The sequence below is a fragment of the Cricetulus griseus genome, chromosome 5, assembly GCF_003668045.3.
Source record: "Cricetulus griseus strain 17A/GY chromosome 5, alternate assembly CriGri-PICRH-1.0, whole genome shotgun sequence".
NCBI lineage: Eukaryota > Metazoa > Chordata > Mammalia > Rodentia > Cricetidae > Cricetulus > Cricetulus griseus.
Window position 1 is genome coordinate 169,727,865 of NC_048598.1, and position 18,579 is coordinate 169,746,443.

The window sequence follows — 18,579 nt, forward strand, 5'->3', positions numbered from 1 at the left end:
TGCTCATTTCCCACAAAATGTCTCAGTTGTCCACCACCAGGCAGTAGATTATCCCATAAAGTCAATGGTTCTTTTAGAGGAGACACTCCATGGATGGTGACCCACCAGTAGGCCAGAAGGTAGAGGTCCTCATGGTAGACTGGAGCCAGTGTGGCGGGCTGAGCAGACAGTTTCCAGGTGACCAGGAGTGCCTGTGATGAAAGGCTTCCCCCAGCCCACCCTCCCCCTCTTACATTTAGAATTTTCTTCATTCTGCCTTTCTTCCTCTTCCCCAGCATCCATTTGTGAGACCTTTGTGTGGTGAGACTGGCTCTGCAAGCATCTTCCCATCTGTTCCCTCAGCCAAAGCTTCATCCTTTTGATTTCATAGTGTTTGTTGATGCCTCTAAGTGGGTGACTCGTGACCATTTGAGTAGAATGGAGGGGAAGAAAAACAGGGCCTGGGGTTCACTGAGGGAAGCAGGGAGAAGACACACAGGAACTGATCAGATGAGTTCTTCAAACAATCCTACTGCAGTAGGCTTAACAGTCTTCCTTTGACTTCTGAAAATACTGCTACGCTTGCCCAGCATTTACAGTTTCCATGAAGTAATCAGATAGTGCTTTGGCTAGTTCTTTTATATTTGAGTTGACTCTACATCCTGGTGTATTTTAAACTGTTGTCTTTATGCTTGGTGTACCTAGGAATATGAGTTTAAAAAGTCGTGAGTGGTCCAGTTAGGACATACTTCAGTATGAAGACTTGTAACCTCTTAGCTTTGATGATTCTGTTAGATCTGTGCTAATCATATCTTCTTCATTGCTTTTGTCTCAGGTGTAGTTGGATTTGTTCAATAACAGACTTGATAGACCAGTCTTGCCAGGGTGGTTTCCAACTAATGATCCTCCTGCCTCAGTTTCCTTTGTCTGGGATCTGGGATTATAGATATACACCACTACTCCAGCTTGTTACTTAATTGTTAAAAAAAGTATGGCATTAAATTTCCTTAATTCTTATTTGTTCCCTGGTCTCTGTCTTTCTAACATCTCATTTTTATATCGGTAACTATTAATTTCTTAGGATTCTTTGTCTTCTTTTTTCTTCTGCAACATCTTGACCTTGGGTTAGGGAGCTCATCTCTTTGAGCATAATTGCACCAGCTTTGTTTCTAGAATTGCTTGTTTTTTTCTGATTATCTAGCTTGGCCCCAATGTTGATCGTTTTCTTTTTAAATTAGTGACCCCCTCAAGCTATTATTTTTCCTAGAAATGAAGATGCTCTCTAAATTTAGGATATTAATTGAAATAGGGAACAATTCCCAGGTAGAGCATATAGATGCAGGGATGCATTCAATGCACTGTCTGTGTGGACCAAGCTGCAGCAGTTTTTCCTTCCTTCTAATCCAATCTCCAGCTCACTTCCTGTTGGCACCAGGTTGACCTTTCCAATCTTCCTTCTGTTCTTGGGTTTCTTTCAACTGAAGTCTTTGTCTTCTCACACAGTCTGTGTTTTCTAAGTCTGTGTGCAGCTCATTTCTCTTTGCATAGTTCCAAGAATCACCCATCATGCCCAAACCAGTGGTCTTAACTACCACCAAAATAACTTCTGAATCTAAATCTAAAGATGATTTTGGTGTGGTGTGATGGGGGTTGTCCTTCTGTATATGTGTTTCTCTTATTGGTTAATGAATAAAACACTGTTCTGCCAATGAGTCAGGAAGATAGGTGGTACTAGAAGACAAGGAGAATTTTGGGAAAGGTAAGTAGAGGGAGCCTGTCACACAGTCACCATGTAGACCGCCAAAGGAGTAACAGGTCTGGATCTTTCTCTGGTAAGATAAGACCATGTGGGAATACTTAGATTAATAGAAATAGGTTAATAATTAAGACAGATAGCCAATAAGAAGCCATAGTCATTGGCCAACAATTTTATGATTAATATAGAATCTGTGTGCTTATTTGGGGCTGAGAAGGGCAGCAGGACTGGTAGGACAAGGAAACCTTAATCAACAGAGGTACACTTTGGCTAGTTGGTGATAAATTCACTGGTCCAGATGGTTATTGAGCCATGTGTATTGGTTTGAAGTCTCAGCCAAGAAGAAGCTGTCATGGATGATTTTTGTAAAGGACAATGCTCTACTGTCATTCCCATAACCTTCTGTAAGAAGTTACATACTACCTTTATCTTTACTGGGTATTACTTCATGCTGTATAGTGATAGCCGGAACATTATGTTCCAAAATTTACACACATATGTATATACATTTATACATGTGCATGAATTAGTGGGAACCTAGTAACTCCAATGATTCCTTGAATCTGTTCTAAAAAGGGGTAACATTGGGGGGTGTCCCAATTATACAACATTTCTGAGTTACTATTTCTTACTTTTTCCTAACTTTAGAAGCTTAACTGTACTTCATAGAGATATCAACCCATTCATTTCTTCCTAATGCATGACAAGAACCCTGAATGCTACCTAGCATCATCTTATTTCTTCCCAACTTCTTGCCTGATAGAGCGCCCTCTACCTGAGGCCTACTCTATCCTTTTGAGGGAAGGGGCTCTTAGAGGCCACCTCTTTCCCTGTCTTGGTAACAGTAGAATCTGGTGGATAGATAAACCAGGCTGATGAGAGACCCTGGGTGGATAGGTAATAGACTAGGCTAATGAAGGACCCTGGGTGGATAAATAGACCAGGCTGATGAGAGACCCTGGGTGGACAGATAGACCAGACTACTGAGGTACCCTGGAGTTGGCTCTTTTTGCTAAGCTTGGAACAGAGTAGTTCTCAGCACAGACGGTGACTCAGGAAAAAAGAAAAGTCCCAAACTTTTCTAGAAGCATCTTGGACTCCTGGTTTTCTGGAGATGGTTGAAATTCAGACCAGAATTCTCTGTGACTTAAATGGTTGCAAGGTCCACAAATTCCTCCTAGATAGAGAGATGTGACCATTCTAGCTGCCCATTGTCTCTCCACTATGTAAGCTAAAAGCACTGAAGCTCAGCTAATATGTTCTTGCAGCTAAGAGCTATAGATTCTAGCTAGCACTGTGAGGACCCTGCCTGAAGCAGGAGGGGTCACAGAGCAGGAGAGTACGAAGTCACATTCCTTTACGCCTCCTGTCCCACATATCTCTTTTGGAATCTAAGAGGCAGAAAGCCCTGTTTTGCTTTGTTTCATTTCTGTTTTGTTGCCCATTTTTCTGAGTGGTAACTTCATTATAGGCTAAAGTTTTCAAAAGAACTCAAGTCCCCAGATTCCAAAAAGAGCTAAAGGCTATTGGGGGGTTAGATAAAGTATTTACTGTCCTTTTTCTTCTGCTTTGCTAGAATTTTCTTCAAAATGATAAATTATGTACAAGATAACATTTATGAAATAGATATTCAGTCTGACAAGTATTGTTTTGTTTTCCCATACATGTTTTGCTTTGTTTTCCATGTGTAGCTTTGGAGACTGTCCTGGAACTCACTCTGTAGACCAGGCTGGCTTTGAACTCAGAGATCTGTGTGGTTGGCTAATACTTGGCCACTAAGTCCGAGTATTGGGCGAAAGCCTGGAGATTTGGATGAACCACAAGACTCCTGGTCCTTTTCTGAGAGAATGTCTCCTATCTTTATTGTGGAGCAGCCTTATATACAAACTTACAAAAACCCAGGTCAAAGGGTTCACAACAGGATATTGATCCCAGTGGGGTGAGGTCAGGAAAACAGGAGGTACCTGTGGTTATGCTTGAAAACAACTCTTAGAGACCCCATGGGGGCTGGGTTCCAACATCTCCCCCTTCTTTATATATAACAAAACAGTTATCAAGTAAGAACTATAAGATTTTAGCCATTCTATCTTAGTGTGTTACTATAACTATCTATCTTCAACTCCATCAAAGACCATAGAAGGATAATATATAAACTCTAGAACTGACAGAGACACCTTGCTTCCTAGACAGTCACCCAAAGTTTCTTGGTAACCTTGGGGCATCCATCTTTAGCCTACAGGCCACAATGTGTCTGGCAGACTTCTCAGCAAAGCAGAAAATTCTAAACTGTTCACCTGCATTGGCAGTTTGTCTGTCATCTTTTTTCTGTGTCCTGTAGAATGTCTGGCAGACTCTTTCATGAAGCAGGGAATTCTAAATTGGCCTGCATTGGCAGTTTGTACTCCTCCATGAAGCAGGAACCCTTTAGGCATTTTCCTGTGGGTCCTGCATGTCCAGTTTATAAAGTAACAGTTAAATAGTTCATGCAAGAGTAGCTTCTTGCCCAAATGGCTGCTCTTGCCATGTCAAAGGCAAACTCTATAACGAGTTTCTTGGATGCCCATTTTCCTCTCAGATGTAATTGGTGTGCCAGGAGCAGTTGTGTCTCACTGTCAAGAAAAACCCTAAACCATTTAAATGCCATATATTCCATAGGTCTTTGAATGGTATGAAAAATATCTATATATCTCAAAAACCTAACTAATATCAACAAATGAAGATCCATTCCAATACAAAGTATCAACAAACGAGGATCCATTCCAATACAAAGTATCATTTCTATATCATATTCCTCCTTTTTCCTTTTAAAAGTGATTGACTGTGACCACTACCATTTCTAACTGACGAAATTTAAATGAAAACAAATATTCAGATCACCTGGGCCACTGTTTCAGGGGGTCCTGCCCCATGAAACCATACCAGTCTGGAAGAAATCCACAGCTCTTCACACTCCATGAAAAAAAAAAGCAGAAATTTCCCTCCCAACTAACCTGTACTTTAACAATTGTTGCTCCTTCCCCAGCAATTAAACGATTCAAAGATAACACAATAGCATTCTTTTGTTAACAATCACACATTTACAATCACACTTCATACACACATGTGTGGTCACACCATACACACAGGACATACATACATCTTTTGAACAAAAGTCACAAAGGAGAGGAGGTGTCAGGGACGGCCATTCTTACCATAGCTTGGCATCTTTGGAGAGTCTTGAGGACTGCCGCATCTTTGTCCATTCCTGAATGGTCTTTGTAGGGCCTGGGTCTTTTCTTTATCCACTTGGACATATTTTCCGTTCTCATCCGATGCGACAGTTGATGTGGATGGCTTGCAATGAGGGCTCTGGGAGACCGGCTGAAAGTCCAGGGCTATGTAATTCACATTGCCAGTACTCTTTTTAGGATCTGGGCTGTTAGTGCCACTGAATACAGGGGATGAAGACATTGGGTTCTGCATAGGGACATAGTTCTCCTCACTGTCTCTGGAGTCTGTATTGGACATGGAACGGCAGTACTGGGAGGAGCTGGAGTTAAAGGTGTGGTTGACCGTGGACAAAGACTTGGTGACAGGTGTCTTGAAAGGGAGCTCATTGATACTGGCTTTGCTTTTCAGCCAGGCCTGAGTCACCACCACCTGGCAACAAATAAAAATTTAACAGAACAAATTTAGAGTCAAATTTCTTAAATGACCTTGTGCCCTTCACCCCCACACTCCCTTGCTCAGTCTCTGCCTGGTCCTAACTCTTCACTTCCCTCACCTGCCCCTGGCTTCCTCATATCAAGGAACAAGCACTCCCTCAATAGCTAACTGATGTCAGATGAATGGTAACTAGAGAAGGCAAGCAAGCACACTTAGTACAAAGACATCCCTAAAGCAACCAGTGACATCCTGGCAATGGCACCTGAAGGGAGCTCAGCCTTGCTTCTGATCCAATTGGTCCCAAACCCACGCTAAGGAAGAGATAAACTAGAATTTGCCACCTTCCCAAGTACAAGCTGAATCCCTTGCCACCTGAGGAAATGGCATGGTGTTTACCTACAGGGAACTTTATAAAAAGATGCTTTGAAGAAATTAAAGTGGCATTACTGGCACAAGGTGTAACTGTGACATTAACACAACAGTGTATATAATGCAGAAGACACAAACCCATTTAAAGGACAGTTGTCACACTGCACAACAGTATCCTGATAGATACTAAGTATAGTCAAAGACCAAATATCAAATGTGAAAATCAGAGGCATGGTGACCAACATGAAAGCACAGAGAAGTGAGCCACAGATTTGGCGTGGTCCTCCAAATGTTATCAGGGGAGAGGAAGTACTTGATGCTTGGCGGCTGGACCAACCCTACGCTATCCCAAGTCTTTGGGATTGACTTTCTAAAGAACCTGCTTCATTGGGATCTCACCTCTCTGAGCATCTCTGTTTGTTACTAGACTTCCTCCATAGTTCAGCCTATGGGCATGGATCTGTTACAGGAGCTTTTAGTCTTCTATTTTTTTTAATCAGAGAGTTTTTCCCCTGTCATAAGTGAATGAAACAGCACTTTGACCACTAAACTATTTGGCTTCCTCTTTGGCTCACCTTTCTCTCTCTGAGACGACTGGTTACACACTGTCAGGAACAGCAATTGAAGATTTTTAAAAAATCCAGCATTTGGTTCAAGAGATTAGTGGATGTGTGCTGCCCCACTCTGGGGAGGGAAGTGATTGATAAACTCTGCATTGGGTTTCGGAGCCCAGAAAGGTAAGGGCTGATCAGAAGTGTGGAAAGCTGTTTTCAAAGGACATGACCCACCAGGCCTTGTTCCCTATGGGATAAGCACATGTTCATCTAATTGCTATTGCTTGACCATTTGGGGGCAAAGGTGAAATGCTCCACTTATTTCGAAAGGCACAGTGCCACTGGAGTTGGCATACTCAACATGAGCATGAAGCTTCTGGGACAGAGTGTGATGCCAAAGTTTTCTCTCCTAACAGCTTACAACAATGTGTTAAAATAGTAGTTTAATTAAAACCCTGATATAGGTACGTTTTTACTGGGCTTACTAAGGAGGAGAAGAAGTGGGACAAATGGGTTGTTTCAACTCCAAACTCACCCCATCTCCCCAGTCCCCTATACACCACACGTGATATTTGGCTCAGAGATGAGACCCCCACCCCCACCCCTGCATTGGCTTATACTGGGATGCTTTTGAAAGACACACTAAGGAAGAAACCAGACTGGTAGGACACTATTGTTCCCTATTGATTTCTTTTCTTGGCACATATTTATAAACCTTCAGTATCATGCACCAAGAAAGCAGGATGCTAATCTGAAGGAAATGGAAACATTGACTTTTAAAATGGAATGGTGGGGTTGCCTATGAGGGGATCCTCTCTAGAGACGGTAGCTGCTGTTTCCATGGCAATAGCAGATTCACCTGCACATTTCATCTCTCTGTTCCTTTTGTTCAGAGCAAACACCCATTAAGCAGCAGCCAGCATTATTAGAAGGGAGGAGACATTTTAAAAGTGAGCTGGTTGCCACTATTCTGCATGGAGACCTTTTGTTTGGTATTGGATCTGCAACTCTGGGGACCTGATTGTTAATGCTATTGCAGGAAAATACTGAAAATATCCATCTGAAACATTTTTCATCCTACTTGGGTCACACTTTCCTAAGAAGGAGTTAAAATCCTTAATTTTCAAATCCAGTGACTGCCAAACCCCAAATCTGCCTCAGAATTCCCTAAATCTATAAAGTTCAATTTCCCAGATCCTACCTCCGCAGAGTCTGAACTCTACATATTTGGTAATTTTTAATGAATAAAGCTTATTCAGCTCATGGTTCCAGACACTGAGAGGGTCCATGGTCAAAGGGCAGCTTAATCCAGAGGCAGTTTAGGGTAACACATGGTAGCTTGGTTACATAGGAGCCAGGGAGCTCACTTTTACAAAGGGATTCTTGTGATAGATAACCCTTTTATATATTGATAATGCAAATAAATGCATTAGTGATAGATAGCCCTTTTTTACATTGACAATGCAAATGCATTAGTTTGTAAGGGCATAGTGTTCATGGCCCAGTTACCTTCTAGAGGTCTCCCTTCTGAAGTACCACTAACATACAATAGTAGTTGTTATTCCCGATGTGACAGAAACATTCACAGCACAGCAATAGACCTGAGATGGGCCTAGGTGTCCTTAGATGATTCAGATACACAGAGGGACAAGACCACACTTTGGAGAATCCCTATTTTATATATTATGCTAGCTACTTTTATATCAGCTCAAGACAAGCTACAGCCATTTCAGAAGAGGAAGTCTTAATTGATAAAATGGCCCCGCCAGATTGGCCTGTGCAGAAGCCTATGGTAATTTCTTGATTGGTGACTGATGTAAGAAGGTTCAACTCACTGTGAGTGGAGCTACCCCTGGACTGGTGGTTGAGCAAGCCATGAGGAATAAGCCAGTAAGCAGCACCCCTCCATGGATTCTACATCAGCTCCTGCCTCCAGGTTCCTGCTCCGGCTTCTCTGAGTGATTAACTACAAGCTCTAAGGTGAAATAAACTCTTTCCTTCCACAGTTGCTTTTGATCATGGTGTTTTATCACATCTGTAGAAACTCCACGTACTGTCCAGATGTCTAGAGGAAGACAGGATTGGGCAATGTCCCCTTTATAGAGGCCACAGATTAAAGAAGGGTGTTTGAACCTCAGAGTATCTTACAGTGAGCCTACTTTGAAGCATCCCTGCCTCATACCCTTAGTCTTCTCCTGAGAAGAACTTCAGTGCCTGCACCTCACAGCTGTAGGTGACACTTCTGCTTTTATTCTAAGGCCATTTCTTTTTGAAGGAGAATGAGTTGATCTGAACAAAAGTTCTATTTTTGGATAGGAGAAGTAATGATGCACTGATATTTACAACATAGAAACTTTTTCTAAGGAGGAGCATCCTCGACTACTTGATTTCCCCGTGGCAGTGGCTCTAGAAGAGCCCCGCTCAGAGGGAACGCCTGGTGGTCACTCAGACTGCTGAGCTCTGGGGGCTTTTCTTACCTTCACAGAGTCAGAATAAGGAAGGAAACTGGTTCCCAATATAGCAGCAGTTGCTGAAGGTGTTTGCTTTTTAATATCTGTTAACTTGTGAACTAGGACCTCGTTGGCACTGGGTATAGTTCGGGTCTGGTGGTGATGCTGGGTTTTTTGTAAATGAACACACAGAGTGTTAGGAAAGCACTGTGCAGGCTTGGTGGCACACATCTTTAATGCCAGCACTCAGGAGGCAGAGGCAGGCAGATCTCTGAGTTTGAGACCAGCCTGGTCTACAGATCAAGTCCTAGGGCTACACAGCCAGGGCTACACAGAGAAACCTGTCTCAAAAAAAAGAAAAAGTTCCTCTTTCAGGAGAGTGGCTGTGCAGGGAAGAGGTCCAGTGTGGTGATGAAGCCTGAAAGCCTTGGGACCAAGTGGCCTGACCACTAGTCCACACTCCACACACACTTGCAAGCTCCTTCATCTACAGCAGTGGTTCTCAATCTTCCCAATGCTTCGACCATTTAATACAGCTCCTCATGTTGTATGATCCCAGCCCCTAAACTTATTTCATTGATACTTTTGTGTAACTAATTTTGCTACTGTTATGAATCATAATGCAAATATCTTACATCCAGGATATCTGATTTGTGACTCTTTATTGAAAGGGTCATTTGACCCACAAAGGGGTCAAGACCTGCAGGTTGAAGATCACTATCTACAGTGTAGAAGTGGTTTGGGCATATTAGGACCTTAGGGGAAGAGCTGATACTCAGCAAGGGCCTAAAGCAAGTTTGCTATTCAGATTGTAGAGAAAGGCTATTGCACTTGCTGTTGACCAAAGGACATGTTCGTGCTCTGTTTGGAAGGCCAGGGAGACAGTGCTGTCACTATTTGCACTGGAACAGCCAGCTGTTTGGTTGCCAAATGTGTTCACAGCATGATTGTTGGAATTAGCTGTTGCAAATCTCTTAACCAAGTGGGTGAGAACACACCAGTGAGGTTGGAAATGGCACTAATTTGTCCTGTTCCTATTGACCAGGACAGTATCTCCTCTCCAGCCAGTTTCCACTTGATCCTAGTGGATCTTGTGTTGTGTTCTCTTTGTATCCACAATTCCCATTTATCTCAAGCTTGACTAATTTTCTAAAATAGAATAGTCTCTGGGCCCCCATGGAGTCATTTTCTCTTGTGCATTTGAATAAAGTAGAACGGTTTGGAATAAATAAGGAGAAATCTTGGTGTCGTTCACTCCCTCCCTCTTCATCTCTACCTCCCTTCCCCAGACAGTCTCTGAGTGCCCGTGCCCAGTGCTAAAGTGCTTCAAAGAAAAGAAATAAGGAAGATCTGGAAGAGGAAAACAGTAGACAGGGATCTGGCTTCACAATAGACAATGCGGTTGGGAAGGAGCCACCATGGAAAGACCTCAGGTGAGAATGGGCTACCTCCCCAAGAAGGGTCTAGAGACTGAATGGCATTTTCCACATGGAGTCAAGCTAGAGTTGAGGTGGGGAGATACAGCTAGACTATGGTGGTGATACAGTCAGAGTAGGGCTCAAGGAGTGCATGCTTACATGGAGGGACCCTGAGTGACGAGACTAAAATGTACAGAATGTAAAGCAAATTTTCAGTTCATTCTTCCACACGCCAAGAGTTCTGGAACATCATGATCTGTCAGGCTCTGTTTTAGGTATTTGGCCTATATCAAACTACACTTAGTGGAGCCTATGTTATAGTAAGAGAAGAGAGAAAACAAGCTATAAAAGCAGGTCCAGGTGGACTATGTCTATGTTAAAAGGTGTTAGTGCTACAGAAAAAGGCTGAAGAAGAGCAGGGTAAAGGGGGAAAGGAGTGGCAAGTTCAGGTGTGTATGTGTCTGTCTTTGGTTTAAAACAGATTTCTGAACAGAGGACACATCAGAAGTCAAGACTCGGATGAAGTGAGGATCTCAGACTTCTGGGTAGCTGTGAAAAGACCCAACTGCACTGAATAGCAGGTACAAAGGCTCAGCAACCATCTCCAACAGCTGGATATTTGATAGGCAAGTTACCTGACCTCTGTGGGTTCTGAATGTCTAATCTGAGCAATTGCTAACATAATAATAAACCATATAGTAATTATATATTATATACATAATAAAATGTAATAATAATACTAAAATAATGTATTAATGGAAAGGAGAAGTGAAAAAGATGGGGTGATCATAAATCTTTTTTTCTTTTTCTAATTTTTTTTGAGAATTTCATACATGAGTTTTATGTTTACACCCCTCTTGTCTTAGTCAGTGCTGTATTGCTGTGAAGAGACACCAAGACCATGGCAACTCTTTATAAGAAAACATTTAATTGGGGCTGGCTTACAGTTTCAGAAGTTTAGTCCATTATCATCATGGCAGGAAGCATGGCAGTGTGCAGACAGGCATGGTGCTACAGAAGGAGCTGAGAGTTCTCCATCCTCAGGCAGCAGGAAGAAATAGAAACACTCGTCCTGGTTTGGGATCCTGAAACCTTAAAGCCCACCCCCAGTGACGCAGTTCCTTCAACAAGGCCACACCTACCCTAACAAGGCTTCTCTTATTCCTCCTGGGTCATGCCACTCCCCAATGACAAACCACGTTCTTAATCACACCTCACTTGTCTTCTTTCCATTCCCTCTCAAATTCACGGCCTCTTCTTTTCTTCTGTAATCTTGTTTCACACACATAAGTGTGTGTGCGTGTGCGTGTGCGTGTGCGTGTGTAAATACAACCAGCCAAATCCATTTAGTATTTCTGGTATGTGTATCTTTAGGGCTGACCACTTGGGTCAGCCTCTAAGGGGACTCATTCCTGGAAAAGACTGATTCTCCTTCTCCCAGTGGCTGTTAATTGCCTGTAGGTCTTCATTAGGAGAAGGGTCTTGTGAGATCTCCCCATCTGCATCGGCAGGTCAACTGGTGTTGCCATTGTTCATGTCTTGTTTCAGAGGCAGAGGACAGGGAAGCATTACCATGCTGGGACAGAGGACAAGCAACTCCCCTGAGCGGATGGAAAGAGAATGGATAGAACGAGGCCACCTCTCAGATGGCATCTCGTGGCCCAGCTACCTTTATGCCTACCTCTGTGAGGTACAAAGAGCTCTGCAAAGTTCCACAAGGGCCTAGCCCAGCGCAGACTCCTCCTCCCCAGCCATCCTTGTTCAGGAGCACATTTCCCCCTGGCCACAGGAAACACGTGCTTCCTTCCATTGCACCAGTGTGCAGCAAGGTGTTCCCAGGACACTGCCCCAGGCCAGGTTTGCAGAGGATGCTGTGATTTATAGGGAAGCAGGGAGTCTAGCAGTTTAGCATGAGGAAGTGGGTTGGGATCCCAGAGCCTGTAAGGTTGGCTTTTGGCTGTTGCTGGGCGGGGCTCTGAGGAAAGAGGAAGAAAAGCTTGGGTGAGGAGTTGCCATCATCCGGCCACGGGAAAGAAGGAGGAAAGCTGTGTGCCCTGGGAGTGAGGAAAACCAAGGCCAGGGCTAGTGCTCATCTAACAGCACTCACACTTCTGCAAAGCACACACCTGCAGAGCCCTTACACTGGACATCAAATAATTCACCTTTCCCCACTTAAGGCATCATTTGATTCTTAGAACTTTGCAAGCTAAGAAGAATTGGTATTACTAAGAAGGAAAACTGGGGTCCAATAAAGTCAGTTATCTGTGTAGAGACTTTGAGCCAAAGAAGTGAGAGTTGGATCGTGGATGATGACTTGGGGATCATTTTGTGTTTGCTCACATTTCAGGTTTGCTTCTGTCTGATTCTTTGGGGTTGACATCAGGCCCCCGGCCTGGCACTCTTTACTGAGCCCCCAAACAGACTCACTGTGTGAACACTGTGGCTTGGCTCCTGTGTGAGCCTGGGTCTGGTTCCTGCTTTTGCTCTGTGCTTTGTGTATATTTTATCATGTTGACAGAATTTACTTTAGTCCAAGTTCAGACCCTTAGCCCTTTTTTCTTTCTCTTTGTTTCTCTCCTATGTGTGCAGACTCAGTCCAAATGCTTTGTCTGGTTGGTCTCAAGCACAGCCTTGTTCTTGCAACCCTCCACAGCCGCAGTTCTCACTTCCTTTTGGGAGTTCCCTGAGACTTGGGGTTCCTTTAACCTTTTAAGTTGCATTTTGCTTGAGTCCCTCTTTCCCTGTTTCCAGTGTTTCCAAGGTTCACTGTTGGTCTGACTGGAGACTTCCCATGCTCATCTTGTCTGAAGATTCCCTGGAAAACTGTCCTCGTTTAATTATTCCTGCCAGAAGTTATGACAACTTTTTTTTCTTTTGCTTTGCTTTTTTTTCTGTATAAAAAGGGAAGCCATAGGCCAGTATTCATAATGTTCAGACTCCTTTTGGGTAGTAGCTAGGGAGGGCTCAGCACAACCCTGACATTTCATGGCACTGCCATGTTTGCAGGGAGGCTTCTGGCAAGTGGTTGTTCTAACAGTGTCTGAGAGAGTGAGGACTGTCATCCATTTTATAGAGGAGGGAACACAAGATCATGGATACCACATTTGTCCTTGAGCTGTGACACTGAATTTTTTCATAAAAAACCCTCCATTGTGTTAAAGTCTATGATAAAAATTCAAATTAGAGCTGAAATTGATATTGATACTGGCTTGTAGCACAGTCTATATCTTAATGAATGGTCAAAGAGCTAATGAGTCTTTGGATCTCAGACTCACCAGTTAAACCTTGTCTGTGTTTCAGGATAGTCGGGTGTTGATGGATGAACATCCACTACTTAAACTCCTAACCCTAAAGGTTTACTTTTTCTGTATTTATATGTCTGTGTGCCGTGTGAGTGTGGGCACTCAAGGAGGCCAGAAGAGGGTGCTGAATCCCCTGAAGCTGAAGTTATAGGTGGTAGTGAGCCTGTGGGCCTGTGTGTGGGGAACTGAACTCAGTCCTTTGGGCAAACAGCAAACACTCATAACCACTTAGCCATATCTCCAGGCCCCTAGGTTGAAAGATAATCAGATTCCTGTGAAATTGTATAGGTCTAAGAAAGCAGCTTTCCATGTCTTCAATCTCGTGCCTTACATCAGTGGGCAAACCTACTGTTGTTTCTTATGGGACATCTCACTCTCATTTCTGTGTACCACTTACAAGGCCAAAGGAGGCCTGTACATTCTCAGTGAAGCTTGATGTTTTCCTCCTTCTTTGCTCCAGTTATCTTCCTGTTTTGGAACTCTCTTGCATCTAGTAAACAGGCAGATGTCACCCTTCACCTTCTGGCTTATGTTAAACAGTCAAAGTAAGAGAAACTGTTGTTACCATATGAAGCTGGTTTTGTTGGGGGAAGGTACTCCTAATCAGACAGAAGAAACCTAGTACAGTGGTAGCTTTCTTCTCTCAATAAACATCTCTGGAGGCTGAAGAGATGGCTCAGTGATTTAGAAAATTGGCTGCTCTTGAAGAGGAGCCTGTGTTAGGTTCCCAGAAGCCACATGGCAGCTCACAAGCCCCGGTAACTCTGGCTGTGGAGCATCTAACATCCACTTTTGACTTCTGAGGCTCCTGCATATGATGCACAAACATACATTTAGACACACACACACACACACACACACACACACACACACACACACACACACACAGAGAGAGAGAGAGAGAGAGAGAGAGAAAGAGAGAGAGAGAGAGAGAGACAGAGAGAACAAGTTATCAAGAGCAAGTTTCTTTTTACAACCAAAGAACTATGATCACATAAGACATTAATGAGGCTCATAAAATGGGCACATTCCTCAGATAGTTGGGAATGAGTACAACAGGCCAAACTGGGTAGATGAAAGAACATATGTGGCTAAAGGAAAGAGAAGAACGAAGATCTCTTGGTTCTCCTAAGAAATGTTATGGAGATGATGTGCCTGACATTCATTTCATTGAAGAATATTGGAGGAAGAGCACATTCCCCACTCCCACTGCAGGGGACTGATGAGTAACTCAGCTTTGACAAGCTACTAATAAGCTGATGCGGTCTCAATGTGAATCTCTAGCCAGAGCTTCTCTGTGAGTTCCAGAGTCACATAACTGAGTGTTTACTGGGGCCACTCAGGAAGATAATGTGATGCAATGACAGAGGAGGAAGAGTTGAAAGAAGGAGAAGGGGCATGGATAGGTGAGGAATAAAGAAAGCAGGTAAGAGGCAAAGGAATGAGCTGATTGAGCACAGAGTCTAGGATGGAAAAGAACAGCAAAGAAACACAAACTGCTTGTGGAGAGCAGGTGGGACTGAGATGGAGGTAGCCATCTGATATCTGGAGGAATAAGATGTGGGGGTGAGTGAGTACTGGATACTAGGATTTCAGAAGTAGAGTCATTCAGGGAAGTAATTAATCCAGCTCAGCTTGTGGTCAGGAGAGGTCAAGGTACCATGACAAAGGTGGATGATGCACAGAAATTAAAGTCCTGGTGGAGGGTGGAGGGTGGGGGGAGGGGGGAGGAGCAGGCAGAGTGGTCCCAGTGGCTGACTTTACCTTGAATGTGTAGTGAGGTTATAGGTAAGAATGACATGAGGGACCAAAGGGAGGATTAGTAAGTGACTTGGAAGTAGAAAAGGGAGAATTCTGCCTTCTCACTACCAATCCTTAACGACTTCAAAGAAGCTGTATCCTTGGAGGAGTGAAGTCTCCCATTGTGCAGAGAGGACAGAGTTGTGGTGATTTCAATAGGCATGCCCCCCATAATTCACGTGTCTGAATGCTTGCCCATAGGTAGTGGCACTGTTGTGAAGTGTGGCCTTGCTGGAGTAGGTGTGGTCTTGCTAGAGGAAATGTGTCACTGTGGGTGCAGGCTTTGAGGTCTCAGAAGCTCAAGTCAGTTCTCTTCCTATTGCCTGCAGATCAAGATGTAGAACTCTCTAGTACTATGTCTGCCTGCACACCACTATGTCCCATCATGATGATAATGGACTGAACTATTGACAGAAGTTTCTGTCTTGCCCTGTCCTCAGCCATTTAGTCCCAAATAAACACTCAGAGGCTTATATTAATTATAAACAGTTTGGCTGATTGCTCAGGTTGCTTATTGGCTAGCTCTCTCTAATTATTAATCTGTGTATTCTATTAATCTGTGTATTTCCACCTGGTCATGGCTTACTGGTGATGCCAGGATCTCTTACTTCCTTGGCAGCTACATGGCAACTCCCTGACTCCACCTACTACCTTTCTCTATCCCTGTTTGGTTTTCCTGCCTGGCTAAATCCTGCCTGTCCATTGCCCAAAACAGTTTTATTCATCAACCAATAAGAGAAATGTAAAAAAAAAAAAAAAAAAAGAAAGAAAAAGAAAAAAGCCGGGTGTTGGTGGTGCACGCCTTTAATCCCAGCACTCAGGAGGCAGAGGCAGATGGATCTCTGTGAGTTTGAGGACAGCCTGGTCTCCAGAGCGAGTGCAAAGATAGGCTCCAAAGCTACACAGAGAAACCCTGTCTCGAAAAAGAAAAAAAAAGAAGAAGAAAAAAGAGAAATATATACTCACAGCATATAGAAGGACATCCCCCATCAGCTTCTCTTTTCTGTCTACATAAATGGTTTTAATTTTAACATAGTAAAACAGCTATCAAGTCAGAATTATAGTTACAATATTTAGTCCATTTGCATTTGGCAAATTTTAAAGAAAATATTCTATCATCTATTCTATCTTTGTGAGTCTAAAGTTTTATATGTAACTTATCTTTTATCATAACTAAGGAAAACCATAACTATTTGTCTTCAACTCTATCAAAGACACCAGAAGGATATAAAATAAATCCTAAAATTGACAGAGACATCTCACTGCCTGGACAGTCACACAAAGTTTCCCTGTAATGTTGGGGCACCCATCTTTAGCCCATAGGCCATAGTGTCTGGCAGACTTTTTAATGAAGTAAGAAATTTGAAGATCTGTTCTGTCTTACTGCTCAGCATATCCCACAGCGAAAAGAGCGATTTCCTGTTTGTCCCTGCTTATATTCTGATTCTGCCCTGAAGGACCACCCTTTCTCTTGGCAAGTTTATCAGTCATTTTCCTTTGTAACCTGTTTGGACAGCGTGCTTACTGTAAGCAGTTGAGGCAAGGGTAGTTCTTTGCCCAATAAGCCAGTTTTGTCACCTGGAAGGCAAACTCCATAACGAGTTTCTTCTTCAATGCCCATCTTCCTCTCAGACACAACTGGTGTTGCCAAGAGCAGTTGTGTCTCATTGTAATGAAAAACCCTAGTAAACCATGTTAAATGCCATATTCTGTAGGTCTTTGAAAGTTTTAGAAGAATATTTTTCCATTTGAAATAAATCTCTGTATATCTAGAAAACCTAACATAACTGTAAGTTTTGACTATTATAGGTGACTATCTATATTTATCTGTATTTAATTATACATTACATTTTAAAAGAGCTGTATAAACACAATACCTAAACAAGAGTAGGAATATACATATAACAAAATTGACAAATTTGTATCAATAAACCAAAATCCATACCAGTGTAAATTATTTATTTCTATATCATATTCCTTTATTTCTTTAGAAAGAGATTGACTGTGATCATTAACCATTTATAACCAACCCAGTTTAAATGAAAACAAACATTTATAAACAATATTTAGGAATTTGGGAGTAGTTCTCTCTAAACTGCTTTCTGTTGTTTGGGGGTGCTGTCAATCTCAAGGGGGTCCTGAGAAAACCCAGAACCATGGCAAAATTCTGGCTGTAGTATAGTCTGTGAGACTGCATGGTCTCAGCTATTTTGGATGTTGGATCACCTGGGCCACTCCTTCAGGAGTTCTTGTTGGATCAAACCATACTAATCTGGAAGGAATCCACACTTTTCATCTACTGTGGAAACAAAAGCAGAACCTCATTTCCAAACTAACCTGTCCTTAGACTTAAAATTTGAAGTCAAGGCACTTTCAAAATATATAGGTTGGATTAATCCAGTAGCATTTATGATCGAATGTCTTTTAGCAGCTATTTTTCCTACCTCAGTAGTCAAACCATTCAAAGACAACACAATAATATACAATACACAGATTCTCTGTGTATTTTCCATCTTTTTTATTTATTTTAATTTAAATTAGAAACAAGATTGTTTTACATGTCAATCCCCGTTCCCTCTCCCTCCCCTCCTCCTCTGCCCCCCCACTAACACCCTACCTATCCAATACCATTTCTGCTCCCCAGGGAAGGTGAGGTCTTCCATTGGGGGGTGTCTTCAGAGTCTGTCACATCCTTTGGGATAGGGTCTAGGCCCTCTCCCATGTGTCTAGGCTGAGGGAGTATCCCTCTATGTGAAATGGGATCCCGAAGTCCATTCCTAGGCTAGGGATAAGTACTGATCTACTACAAGAGGTCCCATGTATTTTCCATCTCTATGTGGCTTTTTTTATTACTCTATTTCTTTTATTTTTCTTTTAGTTTTTTGAGACAGGGTTTCTCTGTGTATCTTTGGCTGTCGTGGAACTCACCATGTAGACTAGGCTGGCCTTGAATTCACAGAGATCCACATGCCTTTGCCTCCTGAGTGCTGGGATTAAAGGCATGTGCCACCATGTCCAGCTACTCTGTTTCCTTTTTAAGGACTTTCTCTATCCTTTTTCTTTTCAAGCCTATATATATTTTTAGACACACTGTAAATTGTTTAGAAGTGTTCCCCCTTAATCTGTATACTGTATATCTCTATCTTTTTCTGACCATATGAGTCTTTAATCTGCTGAACAGCATGTCTAGGATTAAAGAGGTAGCCAAATGAAATGTGATCATGATGTCTCTTCACAGCAATAGAAACCCTAACTAAGACAAGAGTGATCTCTATGGCCAGCAGAGTAATGATCTGAGGCAGTTTG

General features: G+C 42.7%; 1 long non-coding RNA gene across 1 annotated transcript in view; it reads left to right on the forward strand.

Moving 5' to 3' along the window:
- LOC103161874 overlaps nt 1-11,041 on the forward strand; it is a 68,780-nt gene extending 57,739 nt beyond the window's left edge. Inside the window, exons 3-4 of the long non-coding RNA XR_003485611.2 lie at nt 10,043-10,186; nt 10,653-11,041. This is a non-coding gene — a long non-coding RNA (uncharacterized LOC103161874). The remainder of the gene's footprint in view (nt 1-10,042; nt 10,187-10,652) is intronic.
- Nucleotides 11,042-18,579: the final 7,538 nt, after the last annotated feature.